Here is a 15,194-nt window from a genome sequence, read left to right as displayed (position 1 = left end):
AACCCATCATTTCTTACAAAAGTGTCACAGAGACACCCTCTTGGCACCTGGAATGTCCTACATAGGATGTTATTTGTGACTATGATTGGATCAATTTCAGAAAAGTGAGCAATAACAAATTAATTAATCCAAATGGAAACAGAAAAAAAAAATCTCAGTTTATAGTTTTCCTTACTTCTTCCTGAATAACCTCTGGAAGGAGTTTCTGAACCCTTTTTGTTCCTGCTTTCTGCTTTGTTCACTCAATGCTGTTTGCTTATTTTCTTCCTTCTCATAGAATTTGATTGGCTCTTTCAATGTTTTGGCACCAGCAGAATTATCCTAGAAATAAAAGTTAAAAACTGTTATTGATTTCAGGCTAGGAAAGTTCTCTAACCTCAACACCTCTGGTCTCCTCCCTCCCATGGCCTCCAACCTCATTGTTTACTATCCCTGCACTGCCTGGTTCTATCTCCTACTTAAGATACACAAACCTAATTATTCAGGTAGACCCATAGTTATCGAGGATTGTTACAAAAGGGGGCAGCTAAGATGATGTGAGGAAATTAGACTCTCCTTTTACTGATTTAGAGATAAAGGACATTATCCAACAAATGCCTAATGGGATGTCTCTAGGAGATGATGGATTCACTGTTGAATTTTATAAAGTTTTTTTTATGAGGATTTTCCTCCTCTATTTATGGATACCCTTCAATAAGTAACTCAGGAATGAACTTTACCAGATTCATGTTTGAGTGCAATAACAATGATTATACCAAAAAAAGACAGAGACCCTTTGAATGTAGCTTCGAGTAGAAGAAATTTCTTTATTGAATGTAGATTATAAAATAATAGCGAAAGTACTGGTAAATACTTGCTAAGTATTTGATTCAATTGGTGGATACAGATCAAGCTGGTTTTATTAAAAATAGGTATGCTTCTGATAATATTTTGAGTTATTTCATTGATCAATGCATCACGTCAGCTGCCCAACCTACCAATGGTAGTTGATTTAGATGCTGAAAAAGCTTTTGACCGGGTTGAACAGAATTTTTTATTTAAGGTATTAGAGAAATTTAAATTTGGACCCTTTTTTTATTAGTTGGCTTAAGGCTCTATATAATAATCCAATGGCTAAGGTGGTGACAAATGGTCAAACATCTTCGTTAGTAAACTATCGTGTTCAACTCATCAAGGTTGTCCTTTGTCGCCAGCTCTATTTGCATTGGTCATCGAACCACTAGCTCAAGCTATAAGGCAGAACGAGAATATAAGAGGTATAAGAATAGCGGAAGATGAATATAAGATTAATTTATTTGCTGATGATGTTTTGATATATTTAACTAATCTGGAACAATCTTTAATTCATTTGCAGGAATGTTTAGAATAATATGGTGTATTGTCAGGATACAAGGTGAATGGGGATAAAAGTGAAATATTACCAATTTCTGATGCAAATTATGATTTGTGTAGACAAATTACTAAACTTCGTTGGACTGATAAAGTTAAATACTTGGGTATAATGATTGATGTAAATATTCAATCATTATATAAATTAAATTATGTACCATTAATGAGAAAAATTAAGGCTGATTTGATTAAATGAAAGGATTTACTTTTGTCATTAATAGGTCGAGTAAATTGTATTAAGATAAACGTTTTTCCGAGAATTAAATATCTTTTTCAGTCGATTCCTTGTTTATTTCCTAAATTTTTTTTCCAAGATTTAAATAAAGTAGTACAAGAGTTTTTATGGAGGGGGAAGTTAGCTAGAGTAGCATTACATAAATTGACTTGGAAATATGTGTTGGGAGGTCTATAATTGCTTAATTTTCAAAATTATTATGAAGCTGCTCAATTAAGATTTATTAATCATATGTTGGATGTTTCGTATCCTCCTACTTGGGCTAGGGTAGAATTGGCTAGTATTTCAGAATCTTATCCACATTACTTTATATTTAAGTGGAATCCTATTTTATTACAAGGATATAATGTACAAATTTTAAAACATTTGTTAGAGATTTGGACTAAAAGGAATTTATTGATAGGTTCGAAAAGTAAATTATCGGTCCAGGCTCCAATATATCAAAATAAATGGATTCCTTTTTAGCTGAATAATAGATTTTTAAAAGACTAGCAGATTAAGGGAATAAAATTATTGTGAGATTGTTTTGAAGAAGGTCAATTTTATCTTTTAGTCAACTTAGGGAGAAATTTGGAATTTCAGTGAATTCTTTATTTGTGTATTATCAAATTAGAGCATTAGTGAAGGATAATTTTGGAAGAGAATGATTTCTCATTCATTAAATAACCATATATAACCATATAACCACTTACAGCACAGAACAGGCCAGTTCAACCCTACTAGTCCATGCCGTAACAAATCTCCACCCTCCTAGTCCCATTGACCAGCACCCAGTCCATACTCCTCCAGTCCTCTCCTCTCCATGTAACTATCCAGTCTTTCCTTAAATGTAACCAATGATCCCGCCTCAACCACGTCTGCCGGAAGCTCATTCCATATCCCTACCACCCTTTGCATAAAGAAATTTCCCTCATGTTCCCCTTATAATTTTCCCCTTCAATCTTAAACCACGCCCTCTAGTTTGAATCTCCCCCACTCTTAATTGAAAAAGCCTATCCACATTTACTCTGTCTGTCCCTTTTAAAATCTTAAACACCTCTATCAAGTCCCCCCTCAATCTTCTACGCTCCAGAGAAAAAAGCCCTAGTCTGCACAACCTTTCCCTGTAACTCAAACCTTGAAATCCTGTCAACATTCTCGTGAACCTTCTCTGCACTCTCTCTATTTTGTTTATATCCTTCCTATAATTTGTTGACAAAACTGTACACAGTACTCCAAATTTGGCCTCACCAATGCCTTGTACAATTTCATCATAACCTCCCTACTCTTGAATTCAATACTCCGATTTATGAAGGCCAACATTCCAAATGCCTTCTTCACCACACCATCTACCTGAGTATCAGCCTTGAGGGTACTATTTACCATAACTCCTAAATCCCTTTGTTGCTCTGCACATCGCAATAGCCTACTATTTAACGCATATGACCTATTTAGATTTGCTTTTCCAAAATGTAACACCTCACACTTATCTGTAGGTTTTTATTTCTGAAATGTACACATTGTTGCAAGACACAATGGATAAAATAAATTTAGATAAATCTAGGGCCAAATGGGTAAGGGATTTAATTTGTCATATTGATCAAGCTGATTGGGAGATTGTGTCATGATGGAGGGACTAAATTGCTTAATGTAAGATATAGTACGGTTAATTATAATTTTTTGCATCAGTTGTATCTGACCCCTGAGAATTTGAAAAATTATGGATTTAGTAATTCAGAAGTGTGTTTTAGATGTGGAGTATGTGTAGGAACATTTTTACATTCAGTTTGGTTTTGTGATAAGGTTCAACCATTTTGGCAAAGAATTAGGGAATTTCTTCAAAAATTGTTTAAGATTGCATTTCTATTAGATCAAAAATTTTTCCTGTTGGGTTGTACTGCCCTACTTACTGATTTTGGGTTGGATAAGTTTCAGACAGCTTTTCTTCCTCTAGCATTGGCGGTAGCACGTAAATGTGCGGCTATTTCATGGAAGGATGAGGTTGAGGTGAATATAATTCGTTGGCGTATTGAGTTGAAATCTTGTATTTATATGGAGAAAATGATAATTATAATTTTTTCTATTAAGATGTGGTCACCGTATTTGAATTGCATGGGTTTAGTAATATTTTAAAGTGTTGTATAACGTTTTTTTTATTGCTCTTTGTATGCTCCCCTTGCTGGGTATGCTGAGGGGGGAGAGGTAGTTGTAGTTTGTTTTTGCTTTTTATATTACGTACTTTGTATAAGTTTTTTGGAAAATTTTAAATAAAGTTGGGAAAAAAAACCAAAAGGGAGCAGCTTATGTCATTTGAGCAGGGGAAAAAGAAATATGATTTGTCCAACAGAACATTCTTCTGCTATCTGCAAATAAGATCTTTCCTAAGAGAAAAATTGGGACTATCTATGACCCTACCTGAATGCATTAACATGGAGATTCTAATTCGAAAGGGGAATGTGCATAAATTTATCTCTAAGATTTATTACATATTCCAAAATGAGGGCCCAAAGCTGGTCTTACGCAGGTTGAGGGAGAGATAGGAGTCAGACTTGGGCACAACAATTAATAAAGAGTGGTAGCAGGACCTGTGTCTGGACAATGTGATGGGGGTCATCAATGCCAGATACTGATTGGTGCAGTGCAATTTCTTGCACCATTTGTACCTCACACCACAAAAATTAAACAAAGCCTGAAATTTCAGAAATATGCTTTAGGTGTTGAGTGGAGGTTGGAACTTTTGTCCATCCTACCTATGTTTAAAGGTGAGATCCTTCTGCAAAGACCTGGAGGACATTCTGAAAAAAACTATAAAACTGGATTTTCCACAGGATCCAGAATTGTACCTTTTGGGAGATTTTGGGGACATGAGTTTTAAACTGTCCAAAGATCAAATTCCATCCGTAAAAGTCGCCTTGTCAGCAGCCAGGAAGTGTATAGCGGTTTTGTGGAAGTCTAATTCCCAACTAAATACCACACGACGGGATGTGGAAATGCAGAGTTGCATCCCCTGGAGAAAATCATAACAATCTAAGGAAGAAACACAACACATTCACTAGAGTGTGGCAACCTTACTTGGAATATATTGGCACACAGATTGATTATCCCCCTCCCCCTTCAAAATAGGGGTATGATAGCATCCATCCTAGCAGGGTGACCAAAAAAGTGAGACATGGTGCAAGTGACATGGTTTTTTTTTGTTTAGTTTTAATTATTTTTTCTTTTAATTTTTTTTCCTCTAGTCTTCATTATTTTGCCATCTTGGTTGTTTTTTCCTTAGGTTCTATAGGAGTCTATGATGCCACCGGAATTTGTATTTGTAAAATTTAATTGACTTTAGTAGGAAAAGAGTAGGGGGGGGGAGGAAATAAACACAGACTCTGTATATTGTATGAATTTTGAAAGATTATACGGTTGTCTATGAAAATCAAAATAAAATATTCAAGAAATTTCCTTTGACTCATCCCATTTTCTCCAAATTAAAGGAGTAGCCATTGGTCCCACATGGGTCCATGCTTTGCCTGATTGATTGAGGGCTTTGAGGAGCAATCCATGCTTCAAGCTGACACAGGCAAGGCCCCTCAACTCTTCCTCCGCTATATTGATGACTACATCGGGCTGCCTTCATACACCCATGATGAGCTCATCAACTTCATTTACTTTCCTGCCAGCTTCCTCCATGACCTCAAATTCACTTGGTCAATCTCTGGGGACACTCTCCCCTTTTTTGATCTCTCTGTCTCCATCTCAGGAGACAAGCTTTCCACTGACATATTTTAAATGTAGATAGACTTTTTCCACTGAGGGTAGGTGAGATACAAACCAGAGACGATGGGTTAAGAGTGAAAGGGAAAAAGATTAGGGAGAAACTTCTTCACACAGAGACTGGTGGGAGTGTGGAATGAGCTGCTCGCTGAATTGGAGACTGTTGGCTTAATTTTTAACTTTTAAGAAGAATTTAGACAGGTACATGGATGGGAGAGATATGGAGGTCTATGGATTGGGTGCAGGTCAGTGGGACTACAGAAAAAAAAACGGTTTGGCACAGACTAGCAGGATCAAAGGGGCATGTTTCTATGCTGTAGTTCTATGGTTCTATATCTAGAATTCTCCAGCTTTGGTAATATCCTCTTCTGCTTTTAAATCCATTCTATCATGCTGTGAACAAAATGGCAGGCAGTACTCTAGCTGTTATCTGACCAGTTCTAGTCTAACATCACAATACATTCCCAACTAAAATGAACTCTTCTGTCTTCCTTTTTAACCACCTTCACCTTCTCTGCTATCTTCAGAGACTGAGTGGCTTACACAAAAAATGTCAATTGTGTGCTATCTCACCTATAACTTCAAGCAATATGGTATTTTGTTAATGGCTGTGCACAATAATCTCTCGCTGTGAAAAGCATCAAAAGGGAACAAATTAAGGTAAAGTCCCAAAAAGTAATAGAGACCAGTCTCAATAAAGGCTGGAGAACTAAAATGTAGACTGATCATTTCTATCCATGGATGCTGTCTGACCTGCTGTGTCCCTTCAGCAATTCTTCGTTTTATTGAGATTCCAGTAATCTTTGTGTTTCTCTTCAAGCTTGCGGATGCCAAATCATTAGTTGTATTTAAATCACAAATTGATTGGTTCTTGATTGGCAAGGCAGTGGGGCAGAGTGGAAAAATAGATCAGTTCCGATGTCTTATGGTAAGGATTGGAAATGCCTGGGATGTGGAGGAAAGCAATATTTTGCTCAGATTTCTTTCACCATTCAATTAAATCATGGCCGATCTGAATCAACCCAGATGGCCCACGTCCCTTGAAACCTAATCAATGGCAGCCTCAAGCATTCTGATTAACCCAGAATCTGGAACATTTTCAGGAAGATGATTACAGAGTTTTGCCTTCCTTTGTGTGAGGGTTCTTCCAGAATTTATTCCCATGAATAACTGTAATCCTGACCCAAAGTTGTGCAATTGCTGAAAGTATGATTGTGGATTTTGGAGAAGAGACTCCACAGACTAACAAATCAAAAAAACTAATGGCAAACCATGCAATTTGTGTCTTAGATCTTCAATGAGTACTGTAGAGTTTCTGCAGGGGCAGGGTCAGGTATGAATGTACAAATTATGGCAAATTTGCCACTTATTCATTCCATTTCAATCATGTATTCAGTCTGATCTCCTACAGAGTATAACTCAAACAAAACCTGCCCTCCAGAAAGTATCGAAAGTGCTGGATGGCCAGGTACAGCGCCAGGAGCTCCCAGTCAAAAGCGCTGTACTTGAGCTCTGACAGGCGCAGCTGTTTGCTAAGGCGGCTAGCAGGCGCCACTGTTCGTTGAGCCACTGCTCGATTATGCCCCCTACCACCGTGGCTGAGGCGTCAACCGAGAGTGCCATGTGTGCACCAATAGAGTTGCGTTGGTGAGGCCCTCCTTTGTTGCGGCAAAAGCAGTCTCTGCCTCCTCCGACCAGGTCAGGACTTTCTCCTTTGTGGCGATCAACACGAACAGCATGGTGTGGGCGGTGCCGGGTATGAACTGATAATAAAAATTTACCATCCCTAAGAACTCCTGCAGGCCCTCGAGGGTGGTTGGATTGGGGAACCGCTGGACAGCTGCTACCTTCTCTGGCAGCACCTGGTGACAAGATGGTGTGCCCCAGGAACTGCAGCGTCTGCTCGCCGAACTTGCACTTGACCACGGTGACCATGAGGCCAAACTCCAGCAGTCGGGCAAACAGGGTACGGAGGTGAGCCTTGTGCCCTTCGCAGTTGTGGCTGATGATAGGGATATCATCCAGGTAGATAAACACAAAGTCCAAGTCCCTACCCACTGTGTCCATGAGGTGCTGAAAAGTCTGGGCCACGTTCTTGAGGCCGAAAGGCATACGCAGGAATTCAAAGAGGCCAAAGGGCGTGGGAATTGCCGTCTTGTCAATGCCCTCGGGGTGGACCAGGATCTGATAATACCCCAGCACCAGATCGACCTTGGAGAAGACGTGCGTCGTGGAGATTAGCCAAGAAATCTTGAATGTGTGGAACCAGGTACCTGTCCGGTGTGGTCACATCATTCAAATGCCAGTAATCGACGCAGGGTCTCCAGCCCCCGGAGGATTTGGGGACCATGTGGAGAGGGGATGCCCAGGCGCTCTATGAGTGACGGACGATCCCCAACTCCTGCAGCTGGGAAAACTCCTCCTTTGCCAGCTGCAGCTTCTCTGGCGGAAGTTGACTGGGCTTGGCGTTCAGCGGGGGGCCCTGCGTGGAGATATGGTGGTATACCTTGTGCTGGAGTAAGGTGGCGCTGAATCGTGGTTGAAAGATGGCAGGGAACTCATGGAGTATGTTCAAATACTCATCCCTGGAAGTGACGATAGCGGCGATCTCGGGCCTGCAGGCGTTCATGGTGTCCAGACGACCGAATAGAAGGTACGAGCATTGACCAGCCTCTTGCCCTTCATGTCGACCAATGGTCCGTGTGCCCTCAGGAAGTCAGCCCCTAACAATGCAGTACCCACAACATGAACTTCCAGCAGAATTTCTCTTTCCCGATCTGGATCTGTGCCCTGTGGGTATCGAAGGTCTTGATGGCGGAACCATTGACTGCCCGCAGGGTGGGACCATGAGATCGGTGCGTGTCTAAAGGGTGGTGGGGGGCAGGATGCTCAGCTCCACTCCTGTGTCCACCAGGAAACTTCAGCCAGTGGACTTGTCGGTAACGTGAAGGAGACTGTCCACGTGGTCAGACGTCACAGCCATCAACGGTGACTGGCTGGGTCATTTCCCCTGGTAGTCACACGGTTGTTGGCAATTACGAGCTTGCGCTCCCCAGCGCTGATGGTAAAAGCACCAGGTAGAATGGTGCTCGTCCGGCTTGTGCTTGGGAGAGTGTTGGAGCTGGCTGGCTCTTGGTCACGCAACCTGACTGAGGGCTGCTTCATTCTCCTTCTTGGTGCACCACAGGGTGTCCACTCAGGCTGTGACTCGGCATGAATCCATGAAGTCCTCATCCGCCAGGAGTAGTTGGATGTCCCCAGGCATCTGATTGAGGAAGATCTGATGGAATAGGAAACAAGGTTTATGATCCTCTGCCAGTGCCAGCATTTCATCCATTAGGGCTGATGGAGTGCGGTCCCCAAGCCCATCAAGGTGCAGGAGCCTGGAGGCACGAGGGGAGAGCCCAAAAGTGCCAAGGAGCACGTTCTTGAGGGCAGGATATTTACCCTCGGCTGGTGGGCTGTGTATTAGATCACCCATCCTGGATGCCATTTCTTCGTCCAGCATGCTCACGACATGGTAGAACATCATGGCATCTGCTGAAATGTTCCTCAGTTGAAATTGCGCCTCCGCCTGCCCGAACCACATACACGGGCGATGGGTCCAGAAGGTGGGGAAAGTTTGATGGCAACAGCATTGATCTCTGCCGGATCCATGTTCTTGAGACCAGAGAGGCATCTGAGTGCAACGGGGTCACCAATGTAGTGCTGGACAAAGCCAAGAAAGACTCAGCCATCACATTGAAAGCTGTTAATTACTGTTTTTATTTCAATATAGCGTGCGCCCTTTTAAGGGCAGCATGAGTTCAGTCACCTCGTGCATTGTGACATCGTAATCGCTGCCCCAGGCACGCGCTGGGCAGGAGACTTGAGCCAGGGAGAAAACCCTGAAAGCGCCATCTTCCCATGGCTACTCTGCCATGTGGTGTTACACGCGGGGCTGGTTCGCCATGAGAGAGTGGCCCACCACAATAGTCTTTTATTTAAAACCCATGTGCAAAGCAAGAGGTGGCAGGCAATAAACAGCTAAATTCATGCAGCAACAAGCTAAGGTGTTGGTGGCACTGGGAAGGAATAAGCAACTGACATAAGTAGCTCAAGCAGAGAGGATGGGCTAAGACCACTGTCACATTGAACAGTATTTGCACAGACTTTAGAAGCTTCATGATGCAGACTGTGGGATTTTCAGCAATGGAGTATTCTGACATTTAAATATACTTGGGATGGGGAAGCTAAAAAGTGAGAAGAAACCAAGAGATTAAATAGGCTGGTAAAGAAGGCATAAAGCATGCTTGCCTTCATTAGTTGTGGCATAGAATATAAGAATTGATTCATTATGATACGATTTTACAAAACACTGGTTAGACTGCATGTGGAATATTTTGTGCAGTTTTGGATACAAAGGTGCAATGATAGAATGTTAGTGATCCTCCTGACCACTAGAGGGAGTCAGAGACTATTCCACATGGTTGTGAATGAATTATATAGTTAATAAAGTATAGTTGTATTAAAAGAACCCAAGTTTCTTTATCACAATAAAAAGAAATATCACATGGTACTAGGAGTGGAAGACTCACCTGGAGTGTGCAAAGTGTGCATCAGTTGTTATCAGCAGAGCTATGGAGAGAGTAAAGAATCCTGATGCTGTAAATTGGACTGGATATGTTGACCATGAGTGGACGTTTTTGAAACAAAGATTCATGCTGTACCTGCAAGCTATTGGACTCAATAGCAGACCTAATGCAAGGAAGATTGCACTGCAACTTACTGTGGCGGGACCTTAAACACTCGAGGTTTTCAATACATTTGTTTGTACCGAAGCAGGTTATCAAGATGTTTGATGAACACTGTTCACCAAAGAAAAATGAAACATTCGCGAGGTATTTATGTCGCTTGCGCACACAGCTGCAGGGAGAGAGCTTTAATTTTTTTCATATAAACGAACTTGAAATTAAAAGCAAGAACATACAATTTTGAATTGTTGCAAGATTCAATGATTTGTATTCAAATTGTGTTTGGGATTATTGAGAAGAAAGTGAGAAGAGAGGTTGCTGTGAGAGACAGAACTTAGCTAGAGTTGTGAAGATATGCTATGCCAGTGAATTAGCTCTGCAGCATGCAAAAAAGTTCAGTGAGAGTGCAAAAGCCAATGAAAACGAAGGCATAGGCATAGCCACAGTGAGTGTCCACACACATAAACAAAATATGAGATATAGGAAATAACAAAAAGGAGAGACATTCATTTGTAAACAACGTGGCACTCAATATGCACCAAAACAATGCCCAATCTATGGAAAAGTCTGTAACAAGTACAAAGGGTAGAATCACTGCACAAACTAATATTTTTCCAAAAGGAAACAAATCAGAAGTAAAAGTGTGCACACTATAGAAGACACTGTACACACTATAGAAGAAACTGCCCTCAGTGATGCACTTTTCATTGGCTTGGTAGTGCAGGGATCTTATCAACCAACAGACACTGAACAGCCAAGCATGAACAGAGTCAAGTTGGATAAGTGGGCTGTGTCATTGCATACAAATGGAGCAAATATTCCTTTCAAGTTGGACACAGGGGCAAAAGTCAATTTGATCTGCGAACGTAACATCAGGGCAATGAAGATAAAGCCATACATCTATGCAAAATCCTGTACAGGTCAAAGCCTACAACAGACAGTACAAGTAAAGGTAAAGATAAAGAGCACCACTTCAGGTTCACAGCAAGTCCCAAATGTACATGAATCACTGTTTGGTGACAAAGCATGTGAAAACATAAGCCTAGTCAAGACGGTGTACCACAGTAACAGTGCCAATGCATGGAACAGCATGGAGAAAATATTGGATCAATTTCCAGACATCTTCAAGGGGTTTAGAGTTTGACAATTCATCTATAAGATACAGTTAAAGAAGGATACACAGCCAGTAGTGCATTCACCAAGGCAGGTTCCATGAAAAGAAAAGTTCAAGCAGGAACTTGAGGTTAAGGTCACTAAAAGTTTTAAAGAAAGTGGAAAAGCCCACAGAATGGGTGAATTCAATGGAGTGTGTCAAAAAGAAGAAAGGTGACCTATGCATGTGCATGGATCCAAAAAACTTGAATGCTAATATAAAGAGGGAACATTATCAGATTCTAACCAGGGATGAAATTACAAGTGAGATAGCTGGTGCAAAGGTTTTTACTAAATTGGATGCATCCCAGGGCTTCTGGGAAATAAAACTGCATGAAGAGGGTGCAAAATACTGTACATTTAATACACCATTTGGCCAATACTCCTGTCTGAGGACAATGGAGCACATCATAGAAGGTATAAATGGGATATATGAGTACATGTTTGACATGGTCCTATGGGGATCCACACAAGAATCACATAAGTACTACAACGCATCCAGAAGTATGGATTAAAGTTAAACAAAGAAAAATGTTAGTTTGGTGTGAAGGAAATCACCTTTTTGGGAGATAAACTGTAGAGGCAGGTATGGAACCAGCCCAGAGCAAGGTGAAAGCAATTTTAGAGATGCCCAGACCCACAACAAAAAAACATATCGACTTCAGTGGTGGGGAAAGTTTTGGAGGGTATTCTTAGAGATAGTATGTACAAATATCTGCATAGGCAGGAATTGATCAGGGGCACCCAGCATGGGTTTGTATAGGGAAAGTCATGTTTGACGAATCTTGTTGAGCTTTTTGAAGAGATGACAAGAAAAGTGGATGAAGGTAGGGTGGCTGACGTGATCCATTTGGATTTTAGTAAGGCTTTTGTTAAGGTTCCACATGTAAGGTTCGTAAGGAAGGTTCAGTCACTTGGGATTAATAGAGAGATAGTGAAGTGGGTTCAGAGGTGGCTGGAAGATGGACAGCAGAGAGTCATGGTGGACAACTGTCTGTCAGGATGGAAGCCTGTGACAAGTGTATACCTCAGGGATCATTTATAGTAATGATTTGGAGGAGGGGGTGTTTAACTGGGTAAGAAAATATACAGGTAATATGAAAATAGGGGAAGTGGTGGATAGTGAGGAAGGTTTTCTTAGATTACAGAAGGATTTGGTTTGTTTGGAAAAGTAAGTGGGCTAAAAGATGGTAGATGGAATTTAATGTAGACAAATGAGAGGTGCTGCATTTCGGAAAAAATAACCAAAATAGGACATATGCAGTTAAAGAGTTATGGTACAGAGTTCCTTGAAGGAGGATTCCCATGTAGACAGTGTAGTTAAGAAGGCATATGGAATGCTGGCCTTCATAAATCATAGTATAGAGTATAGGAGCAGGGAAGTGATGCTGCGAATGTTTAAGGCATTGGTGAGGCAGGCTTGGAGTATTGTGTTCAGTTCTGGTCTCCAAATTATAGGAAGGATATAGATAAAGTGGAGAGGGTGCAGAAAAGATTTACAAGGATGTTGCCTGGCTTACAACATCTAGAGCACAGAGAAAGATTAAGGAGACTGGGAATTTATTCATTGGAATGTAGATGGTTGAGAGGAGATTTGATAGAGGTATTGTAAGGTAAAACATCATGAGATGGGAATGTGTAAGGAGTTACCCTGTGCAGGGCTGTAACAAGAAGGGGAGGTGTCCTTGTACTCCTGTTAGGTAAAACATCATGAGATGGGAATGTGTAAGGAGTTACCCTGTACAGGGCTGTAACAAGATGTGAATGCATCCTTGTACTTACAAGATAAGAGAGACATTGATGGATTGAGAGGCAGGAAGCTAGCAGGGAAAGGATAGCAACAGTTTTAGTCATTGGACAAGTAATGATATGATGATGTTCTAAGCACGTATCCAAGGGTATAAAAAATCACCATTTTGCTGATAACGGCAGAATGCATTCTCCGACTAACATGGTTAGTTGCAAGTGTTACAATCCGGTAATAAAGAACAAAGAACCCTGATTTCGACTCAGTCTGGTGTTTGTCTCACTCATTCATGAACAAAGCAGACCTAACAATTTGGTGACCCCGACGTGATGGGTGAGTGAACACTGGACGACGGTTTCTGTTTTTTCTGACAATCATCTCAGCCGGCTGATAAAAAGGTCCAGAGAAGCCTGTTTTAACAAAATTCTCTTTTTTTTTTTTTAAATCTTTATGATTGTCAGTAAGAACTGGAGATCGGACAAATTAGACGACCACAATTGAAGGTCGCATGCCAGGATTGTAACACGTAAGTGATTACAGACAAGATAAAAGTCCTTAAGGTGTTTGAATGACATTTATTAAGTGCTTTGCAAGAAACTACTAGAGTTTAAAAGTCTTTATTGTGTCGTTGCAAAGTCCAATAGAGTGAGAAGGTGGTCTATAAACAATTGAGGACCTGAGTTTTCTGCCCTAAACTGGTTATTAAGAGGAGAAATCTCCCACGTGAAGGTTGGGCTTTGAAAGAAAACAAAGGTTCAGGCTTATTGGCCTCAATTGTATCTGAGAGACTGACTTATAAATGTTCGGTAGGTATGATAATGTCTGTACACTTGAGAAGTTAAGAATTTATTTCCCCAATTCGCCGTGGTGGAATACCACAGCAGACACTAGAGACCTTGAGACAACAAAAAAAGTACTCAGGGACGCCTGCCTGGTGAACAAGAACGACGACAGAAGGCTGCGACAGCTGTGTCCGGATCAGGTAGGAGATATTAATGAAAAAGTTGACAAACTCCTAAGAGACACCCGGTTTATTCGAAATACTTTTGATAAGTTAAATGAGGGTATTCCCAACATCACCAAGGAGATAAAGTTACGTAAATTCATAGATTGGTACAGGGAAACAGGACAAAAGTATAGCCCAAATATTTGGTTTTCTAGTTGTAATTTAACTTTCAGACCCCTTTGGGAAAACAGAGAGTGGAAAACGAGCAATCAGAGTATACAGGACAGTCTGAAGTCAATTGGAGGACAAGACTTAGAGACTGTTCCTTTAAAAGATATTAGTCATCCAGCTTGCAAGGAGACATTTTTAAAAGCAATTTTCGTTGACATAGATCCCCTAAACGGACAAAAACCTAAATTAAAACAGGCATTAGAAAGCGGTCCCGCAGCTATGGCTGTACAGTTTCCTGCTAAGACTTTTGACCAAGTTATTAAGGAAATTAATCAGGAATTAGAGGAGCGAAATACCAGTAATGCGGCATTGGAAAAACAAAAAATGCTCCGAAAATATGTAGACCGCTGGAGGAAGAGGGGTTGGTTACCCGGGGGCACTGAGATGTTCCTGACAGGTGAGGAAAAAAAATTTTAAAACGTAGAGGCTTAGATAAGCTGGAAGAAACAAAACACAGAAGGGAAAGGAAAAGTGCCTGTTTCCAGTTTCCAGCCACAAAGTGTCCGGGTTTGCTCTCTCCCTCCCTCCTTTCACCCTCCCCTCTCTCTCTTCTCTCCCCCTCTCTCTCTTCTCCCCCCCCTCCTCTCTCACCCACTCCCCCTCCCAATCCCAATCTGTGGCGGTGCTGCCCTGAAATCCCCAGGTTGGGCAGGGCAGAGAAATACAATTTGGTTTTAATTTTGTGCCCACAATTCCAGCTCCGCATCAAATGGGATCCTGTTTTATCCTCTCTCCCTCCCTCTTTCCCGCACCCCCACCATTGCGGGATCAGGGCAGACATTGTGGGCTGACGTGTAGCTCACTCGAGGTGGGAGGGAAGGAAGGAGTGATAGTTCCCAGTGGTGGGAGACCCAATCTGATCTAGACCAGTGATCACAGGATGAGAACCTTTTAAAACCTTTGAAACGAAAGTGTTAATCTGAAGACTTTTCTCCCAGTGGGGCCAGTGCAAGGCATTTTCTCTCTCTATCTCTTGTGCTCTGTGTATCTGCCTCTCTATCTCTTTCTCTCGCTATGCTC

The 15,194-nt window shown here is 41.3% G+C and overlaps 1 protein-coding gene across 1 annotated transcript in view; it reads right to left on the bottom strand.

The window, feature by feature from the left end:
* morn2 (MORN repeat containing 2) overlaps positions 1-15,194 on the bottom strand; it is a 137,133-nt gene that overhangs the window by 20,486 nt on the left and 101,453 nt on the right. The window contains exons 8-9 of the transcript XR_011355883.1: positions 4,447-4,630; positions 176-321 (exon numbers count right to left, since the gene is read on the bottom strand). The gene's annotated coding sequence lies outside the window, so the exon portion shown is untranslated. The remainder of the gene's footprint in view (positions 1-175; positions 322-4,446; positions 4,631-15,194) is intronic.

Source organism: Narcine bancroftii, chromosome 4 (assembly GCF_036971445.1).
Source record: "Narcine bancroftii isolate sNarBan1 chromosome 4, sNarBan1.hap1, whole genome shotgun sequence".
Classification (NCBI taxonomy): Eukaryota; Metazoa; Chordata; class Chondrichthyes; order Torpediniformes; family Narcinidae; genus Narcine; species Narcine bancroftii.
This window is presented reverse-complemented; position numbering and strand designations above follow the sequence as displayed.